This window comes from Bos indicus x Bos taurus, chromosome 8 (genome assembly GCF_003369695.1).
Source record: "Bos indicus x Bos taurus breed Angus x Brahman F1 hybrid chromosome 8, Bos_hybrid_MaternalHap_v2.0, whole genome shotgun sequence".
NCBI lineage: Eukaryota > Metazoa > Chordata > Mammalia > Artiodactyla > Bovidae > Bos > Bos indicus x Bos taurus.
Window position 1 is genome coordinate 86,689,941 of NC_040083.1, and position 9,016 is coordinate 86,698,956.

A 9,016-nucleotide genomic window follows, 5' to 3' on the forward strand; every position below is an offset into this window, starting at 1 on the left:
TTGCATGTGTTGTGTGGATTGTGTACGGTGGGGTATATGTGTTGTGTTATGTATGTGTGATGGGGTGTATGTGTGTTGTGTGCTGTATGGGTTGTGTATATTGTCTGTTGTATGTTTTATGTGTTGTTTCTGTTTTGTGTTGTGCGTGTGTTGTATGCATTGGGTGTGCGTGTGTGTTGTGTGTACAAGCAAAGGAGTCAGAGCTGGGCACTGTGCCCAGATGCCCTGACTGGCTATCTCTAAGTTAATGTGTGGTTTCCCCTTTCTTACTTTGAGTGTAGGTGGTATTTTATTTTCTGCTGTTGCTCTTCTGTGGAAATTGACTTTGTGAGGTTCAGGGGAAGAAGGTTTTGTCAGCATACATCTTTCTACTTTGGAAGAGAGCTGATCCATCATTCGGGGGCAGAGGAGGGTTTTGATCCAGAAGCCTTTGTGGAGTGATGTCAGGAGTGGGGTGACAGGCTTGTCCCCAAGGTTTCATTTCTCTCTCTCTGCATTTCCCAATAACTCCATCGTCATGGTGGGCCTCTGTTCACTTGGTTCTTACAGCTTCCTCCACTCATGTGAGAGAAGGCATACTTCTCACACATTAAAAGGAAGACTTAAAAATTAGTTTCTTATTCCTCTACTTTTAGAAATGAAATTCACCTCAGAGAGTTACAACTCTGTTCCTCAGTTGACAGGCTAAGAAGAGCCACTCTCTTTACAATCAAATAAACACCTTGGTCACATGGATTTTGGAACCAGAGGGATGGAAGTTAAACCTGCCTCTTCTACCAGTGGATGGCTTGGTCAGTTTCATGTCTCTCTGATTCTCCAGTTCCTTTTCTTTTTCCTTCCTCCTCCACCCCTTCCTTCCTTCTTTCTGTCCTTGTAAAAAGGGGGTGATAATAACATGACCTCACACTGCAGGGGCAACACACTGTAATGTACGGGAGCTGGCTCTCACCCAGATGGATCCAGGGGATCCGCACCTGAGAGAGGAACGGAGGTGGTGAGGGAGGGGATGGGCCTGGAGGGAGGAGTTGGGGGGAGAGCTGAATTAGGGGGGCTTGGAGGGGACAGCTGGTGGAAGGGAGCAGTGTGGGACAGAGGTAGGCCGGAACAGAGCTGATGCCAACAGTGGCCTCAGCCGACCCCCAGTTGGAGGGTCCTTCAAAGCGTCCCTGACTTTGGGCAGAGGCTCAAGTCTTTCCACTCTATGCTGACCAGTCTTTGGGTGAAAGCTGCCTGGAGGGATGTGGTTTTGGGACAGGGACCTCCCTGTTGTTCAGTCACTCAGTCTTCTCTGACTCTTTGTGACCCCATGGACTGCAGCACGCCAGGCTTCCCTGTCCTTCACCATCTCCTGGAGCTTGCTCAAACTCATGTCCATTGAGTAGGTGATGCCATCCAACCATCTCATCCTCTGTTGGGCCCTACTCTTCCTGCCTTCAATATCTCCCAGCATCAGGATTTTTTCCAGTGAGTCAATTCTTTGCATTAGGTGGCCAAAGTTTTGGAACTTTAGCCTCAGCATCAGTCCCGCCAATGAGTATTCAGGACTGATTTCCTTTAGGATTGACTGGTTTGATCTCCTTGCAGACCAAGGGACTCTCAAGAGTCTTCTCCAGCACCACAGTTCAAAAGCATCAGTTCTTCGGCACTCAACCTTTTTTATATGGTTCAACTCTCACTACTGGAAAAACCATAAGTTTGACTATATGGACTTTTATTGGCAAAATAATGTCTCTGCTTTTTAATAAGCTGTCTAGGTTTGGTCATAGCTTTTCTTCCAAGAAGCAAATGTCTATTAACTTAATGGCTGCAGTCACCATCTGCAGTGATTTTGGAGCCCAAGAAAATAAAGTCTGTCACTGTTTCCATTGTTTCCCCATCTATTTGCTATGAAGGAATGGGACCAGATGCCATGATCTTCATTTTCTGAATGCTGAGTTTTAAAGCCAGCTTGTAAACTTTCCTCTTTCACCTTCATAAAGAGGCTCTTCAGTTTCTCTTCACTTTCTGCCATTAGGCTGGTGTCATCTGCATATCTGAGGTTATTGATATTGCTCCTGGCAATTTTGATTCGAGCTTGGGATGCATCCAGCTCTCATTTCATATAATGTACTCTTCATAGAAGCTAAATAAGCATGGTGACAATATACAGCCTTAATGTACTCCTTTCCCAATTTTTAACCAGCCCATTGTTCCATGTTTAGTTCTAATTGTTGATTCTTGACCTGCATACAGGTTTCTCAGGAGGCAGGTAAGGTGGTCTGGTATTCCCATCTCTTTAAGAATTTTACACATTTTGTTGTCATCCACACAGTCAAAGGCTTTAGTGCAGTCAATGAAGCAGAAGTAGATATTTTTCTGGAATTCTCTTGTTCTTTCTATGATCCAACGGATGTTGGTAATCTGATCTCTGGTTCCTCTGCCTTTTCTAAATCCAGCTTGAACATCTGGAAGTTCTTGGTTCACGTTCTATTGAAGCCTCGCTTGGAGAATTTTGAGCATTACTTTGCTAGCATGTGAGGTGAGTGAAATTGTGCAAACCTCCCTACACAGGGGAATAGACCTTGCTGTCTTGAAGGGGATCTGGGTGGTATATCACAGATTGGAAAAGAAGCAGGAAGCTGCATCACTGCATCTCAGATGCCCTAGCCTCTCCCGATTGTGGCACCAGAGAAAGCCATGCACGCCCTGAGGATGCGCCCTCCAGTCTCCTGCACTTACCGACCTACACCTGACTCTCACAAGGCATGAGAGTTCCAAGGGGCAACCTCTGAAGACAGAAAATGGGTCTGGGATCCAGGTAATCAGTAAAGAGCTTCACATCCAGTGTGGAGTATCAGCTTCTTCCCCTAGGTCCCTACGGGCCCCTCACCTTGGCTGGGTAAGAACAGGTCACCTCAGACCACTGCAGACATTTCATGAAAAGATCATTCAGTGAATAAAGTCCCAGCATCTGGCTCGACCAAACACCTCCACCTTGCAAGCCTCCTCAAGGGACATGTGTGTCTGTGTCCCGGGCACTATAGGTTAGCAGAGCCTCAGTAATACAGAGGAGATTTAGTGTGGTTCAGTTATTGCCAAGTAACAAACCTTCTCCATATTTGGTGCTCAGCACTACACTATATTTTATTGCTCAGAATTCTGTGGATCAGTGTTCGGACAGGGCTCTGCAGGGCCAGCTCTTCTCCACTTGGCATCAGCTGGGTGGTCTCCTGTGGGTGTGTTCAACTGAGAGCTCTACCAACTGGAATGTCCCAAATGGTGTCCCATCTCCAGAGCCTCTCCTGGGACCTCTGGTCACTCATTTCTCCAGCCAGGACCTCCTGGCAGCACAGTGACCTGACACTACTTGGGAGGAAGTAGATGCCCAAACCTTCTTAAGGACTGGATGCAAAAATCTCGGCAAGTCATTTCTGCTGCAGTCTGTGGTCAGAGCAATAGACTGGCCAGTCCAGTTTCAAGGGAAGAGGAAGTGACTCTAAGCCTGTGAGCTAGACCAGGAATTCAATGCGATTATATTTGGACAAAGAGCAGCACGTGCCAATGTTGATCAGTACTCCCTACACAGCGGTGTTTACATTGCTGTGACCCGCTTTGGTCCTCAGCTGGTGTTCATGGTAGTTCCCTTGTGTCCGTTCTGTCCTAGGGAGCTTGCATGTGGGGTGTATGCCGCATGTGTTTGATGGACACAACCACACATCCTTGGCGCTTCTCTTTCTGGGGATGGGATTTATTCAAGGAGCTCCTTTGTGTGGAAGCTCGAAACTTGACTCCCTACTGTGGTCTCCTGGGAAGTTTTTAAACTCCACATGCCTGAGCCCACCTAGGCTACTAGACCAGGATCTCTGGAGGTGGGATACAAGTTATTGTCCTGGTCAAGCCACAAAGAGCAGTCATTGATTTCATGAATGGACATGTGCCTAGAATTTCAATCAATGTGTACTTGTTTAAAACCTAACTACAGACAAGAAAGATACTTGGTACCAGAAATGGGAAAGGGTACAGTATGTGGGGTACCAGCCTGGCACAAACATTCCTGTGCTTTCCACCAGCAAAGTTGTTCACACTTATTTAGCACGTGAGATGAACAGCTTAGCCTTTTCTAGTTAATTAAGTAAACACAGAACTTGAGACCGGAATTGCGGACAAAAGTCTTGGGTTTAACTCCAGGCTCTATTGGCTGGCTCGAGAGTGAGAGACAGAGCAGCTGTCTGGACGTACTTGTGCTTACGGTTGTGGCTGTGACACGAGTAGTAGCACTTGAACATTCATAGTATAGCTTATGAATTATGCAGAATATATTTGCATTCTCATTTTGGTAGCAGCACTGAAAATAGAAGTAAAAAAAGTCTGGAAGTTAGAGCAAGAAGCAAAGGCAGCAAGGAGCAGAGCCAAATGATATTCTTAGAACTTTATATTTCAGGTGGAAAGTTGAAGTCACAAAACCAGACAGATCTCTCTTTCTTTCCCTAATTAATTATAGGTTGTGAAGTCAGGGTGTGGGCTGGTGTATTCCTTTTTTTGAAAAACCGCATTTGACAGCTCTAGGCATCCAGCATTTCATCAGTGTCTCCAGGTGCGCTGTAATTCATGTGAAATGTACACCTGATTGCATAACTGCATGATATTACCCGTGTTTCTCCATCAAGCACACTTACATCATCTCAGGAGGAGGAGGAGAAATCTCACAGCACTCTTGCACTGCGAGGGAAAAGGTGTCACTCTCTTCCTTTTTTAAAGGAATAACTTTAGATCTAAAAATAATTTTAAAATACAGTAGGAAACTGAAAAACATCCATTGTCCTTAAAATGTTCAGTAACCTGCCCTGCCTTTCATATTTTGGGCTTGCAGCAGAACAAAGTGATTCTGGTCTGGGTTTTCGAACCAGGTCACTTGGGTTCAGATTTGCCACCTACAAGGTCATGGGACCTTAGGCAGGTCATGTGGCTAGTCCCTACCTCAGTTTCCTAGCCTGTAAAGTGGAGGTAACAATTGTAGACCCCTTGTAGGATTGTTAGGAGGATTCAATGCATGAATATGTGTGAAGTGCTTAGAAGAGTTGCCTGGCACCGGGTGAAAATCAATTAACTATGATGATTACCATTATTCCTGACTGCACCCTATGGTTAAAAAAGTAGACACATGCACACACACGTGACAAATACATATGCACAATTACATGCACACGAACACTCACACATACATGCGCAGACACACACACAGACCTGTGGACACACACACTTTTTCCCACAAGCGATAGCATCACACTCTCCATGTGGGGTTGCAGCTTGCTCTTATTTTCACCTCACAATAATCATGAATTTTTTCCCAGGAGGTCTGCCTTCCTCCAGGGCTGCCACTCCTCTCCTGGTGGGCATGTGGTTGTTCTGAGGTTTCTCTGTCACACATGCAAGGCTTGGCCTGGGTTGGGGATACACAATTTTAATCACTCACCAAGATTTGTGCCGGTTTGGATTCCCGCTGACGGTGGAGGCCTCTCTCTCCACTTCATCATGGGAGTGGACAGAGCCCTGGGCTCTGCCAACCCAATCACTGAGAAATGCACTGTCCTTATTTTAATTTGCATTTCTGTAATCATTATTTGTGTGATGGCCTCTCACTTGTCTTGTGCAACGTGCAAATACTATTCTGAACCGTGTCAATATATTCTTTGGCCTTCACTGTTTTATAGCTGATCCTTTTTTCTACAAACAACAACAAAAACCCATGTACAGACAATCCACAATTTACTCAAGCCTGTAATTTGCCAAATTAGCACATTTAGGTAAAGAAGAGTTCTAAATTTGGAACTTTGACATTGTTTCCAATTGTAATATTTTTGAAGTGCTCATCCTTACAAACCAAATCCATCATGCGTGTCATTCCTCCAAAAAGTGATCACCAAGTCCCTATCCGTGTGTGTGTCATAATGTTTTTAGGCATTTAGGTTACATCAGTAAACAAATTTTTTTAAGAGCCTGCTGTGTGGAATTTATGATCTATCCCAGATAAAGTGGGAACTGAGATGTGGGCACCAAGACGGGAGGTGGCTGCTCTGGGTGGAGTCTTGGGTTGGGGTCCCCAGCTTGCTTCATGGCCCACACCCCCACCCCCACCCCCAGGCTGTGATGGAGAACATGTATGCAGGAGGACAGATGGTCCTTCCCTCCTGATGACCTGGAGGCTACAAGGCAGGATGGGCCGATGGCACCTCTGAAGCACTGGAACTCTTTTCTATTCAGGTGAGAGAATGAAGCCCAGCCCCTGGGTGCTGGCCCACCCTTCCTGCCTTTCTCCAAGGGACGCTCCAAAGAGGAAGTATGGCTAATCACACTCTCACTGCTTTGAATGTGTACACACACAGCCAGCATCTCTGGACTCACTGGGTCTGGCAAGGGCAAGCCAGGCGTCTGGGTTGCCCAGAGGCCTGTAGGGACCAGCCCTGAGCCTGCACCTGGCTCTCCGGCCTGCCTCTCACACTAGTCAGTGAGGGCTGGCCCTGCACCCTCAGCTCCAGGTTGAAACACCCCAGAAGAACTTCAGGGGCTTTTCCTCAGCCAGTCCTTATGTCCAACCAAGGAGGTGGTAGTTGTCACCAAGCCAGCCAGTCACAAGTGGGGCCATGTTTATAGATGGCGTTGCTGCTGAACCATGTGGCTGGGATTCAATTCCCCACATCCTCAGGGAACAATTCACAGATGTCTGCAAAACCCAGCACTGCCGTGGTCACTGTGGCCTTCGGGGAGCTGTGGAGCCACTGACACGGGGGTTGTGAGAGGCCCCATCCTTCTTTGACGGAGCCTGTGCTGGAAGGCCTTTCAAGGTAGTGATTGGGCAGTGTGTTAGTTTCCTGGGCTGCTGTAACTAATTGTCACCAATGTATGGCTTAAAACAGCACAGTTCTATCCCCTTTCTCTTCTAGAGGTCAGAAGAGTTTCACCAGGCTGAAGCCACGGTATCTGGGGAAGAATGCATTTCCTTGGTTGTTTCAGCTTCTAGAAGCCACCTGTGTTCCTTGGCGCTTGGCTCCTTCCTCCATCTTCAGGATGCATCACTCCAGGGTTTTCTCCCACCATCACACCCTCTTCCTTTCTGCTGTCAGTCTCCCCCTGTGTAAGGACCTATATGATTACACTGGGCCCACCCCCAAATCCTTAATCACACCAGCAAAGTCCCTTTTGTCATATGAGATGAACTTCACAGGTTCCAGGATTAGAAGTGGATGGTTCTGGGGGCTTGTTCAGCTGACCACAGGCAGGAACCCCTTGAATGGACATGTACTGATTCTCTGGGCTAGGGTGGTAGGAGGGGGCGTCCAGACAACGAGGGCAGCGCACACCACCATGGCCCAGTCCCGGTGAGTCAAGGAGTGAGCCAAGCAGAGCCACTGCTGACCAGGCCAGATCTGCACTGGTTAGTAGTCATACAAGTGTCAGCCACCCTGAAGAGAGTGTGGGTCCTTATGGGGAACCATATACCAGCCAGGGAGGCTGGAGTGAGGGATGCAGGGCCAGCAAGAGTGCAGAGCAGTGGGCCATGTCTACCTCGACCTTTCCCCCAAATCCTGCAGAGTTGGGGAGATTAGGTGGAGCTGTGAGGAGTCCAGGGCCAGAGAGATTGGAGGAGAAATGCCTAATGGGGGACAGTGAACTTGGGGGCGCTGGGATGATTGGAAAGAGGGGCCAAGTGGACAGATGCTGGGAGAATAAAACTCACCAACCCGACCCTGGACCCATAGAAAACTGCCCATGTGGATCTTCACAAGCCGTGGAGGCCCAGCCCGGGCTGCCTGACTGCTAGTTTGGACCTTCTTACTCTCCCCTTGTTTTGTGACCATCTGTAGTGATTGATTTCCCTGAGCTCCTTGAGGGCCACATCTAAACAAATCCATGTCTCTGTCACCTTCAAAGTTCCCACCCAGCCCAGCACACCCACTGCTGAAAGCTTGTTCCACCCTGTGTGGCGAATGGGCCAGCGGCTGGCTGGGGATCAGGGTGAGGGACAGAGTCACCCCTGTGTGGGAGAATTCACAGTTGTCCTCAGATGGCATGGTTGGCAGGGAAGGGTCTGAGACCCCCTGGAGACTTCCAGCGACCCTCGTCCTCCAGTTGGCGGCTCACTTTATGTGCATGTGTGCAGGCATGCTCAGTCATGTCTCACTCTCTGCACCCTCCTGGACTGTAGCCTGCTAGGCTCCTCTGTCCATGGGATTCTCCAGGCAAGAATACTGGAGTGGATTGCCATGGCCTCCTCCAGGGGATCTTCCTGACCCAGGGATCAAACTCATGTCTCTTGCACTCCCTGCATTGGCAAGTGGGTTCTTTACCACTAGTGCCAGCTGGAAAGCCCATTTTATCTGCATAGCATTACACAAATAATGTTGATTTCAAGCAACTCTCATGTGATCCCTGACTGCTCTTAGATAACTGTAAGCCTTGGGCTGTTGCCCAGTACCTCACTGGTTGTCATAAACAAGGTCCCCTATGGGCTGACCTGACATCTGGCCCTCTGCCAAGGAGAGTGGCAGGAACTTGCCTGCATCTCCTGAAATGGGCCTGCGGTGTGGCCATGCATCACCCTGAGAATGCTGGCAGGTCCGAGAGGCCCATCCAGGTGAAGAAGCAGTAAAAAGTCAATCCCAGGTGTCAGGTGGGGCACGAAGCAGGTGTGGGCCCCCAGGGACACAGGCCAATGTTAGGTGGCTGCCTCCATTCCTCTACCCACTTCACACCCTGAATAGCTCAGCTCTCCCTTCTTCTGGGGGGATGTTTAGCCCAAGGCTGATGGGAATGCGGGGCAGAGCCATGTAGCCAGGGCCTTGCTGAGAAGCATGTGTGTAATGTTCAGAGTCTCCGGCCAGGCCCCAGCTGCTGTCCAAACCTCTGCTGGCTGCTGCTTTGCCTCTCTGAGCTCCAGACGCCTCCCCAGTGCCCGTTCACATTCAACTGGACCCTCTCATGGCCTGAGCTCTGTTCCCTGCATCCCCAAATCCATCCACCTCAGAAATTTTCCCTGCCA

At 48.6% G+C, this 9,016-nt stretch overlaps 1 long non-coding RNA gene across 1 annotated transcript; it reads left to right on the forward strand.

Annotated features, from left to right (window-relative positions):
- Window positions 1–2,476: 2,476 nt before the first annotated feature.
- On the forward strand, window positions 2,477–8,190 carry LOC113897570. Its single transcript, XR_003512360.1, has 3 exons — window positions 2,477–2,518; window positions 6,121–6,240; window positions 6,921–8,190. It is a non-coding gene; the product is annotated as an uncharacterized LOC113897570 (long non-coding RNA).
- Window positions 8,191–9,016: the final 826 nt, after the last annotated feature.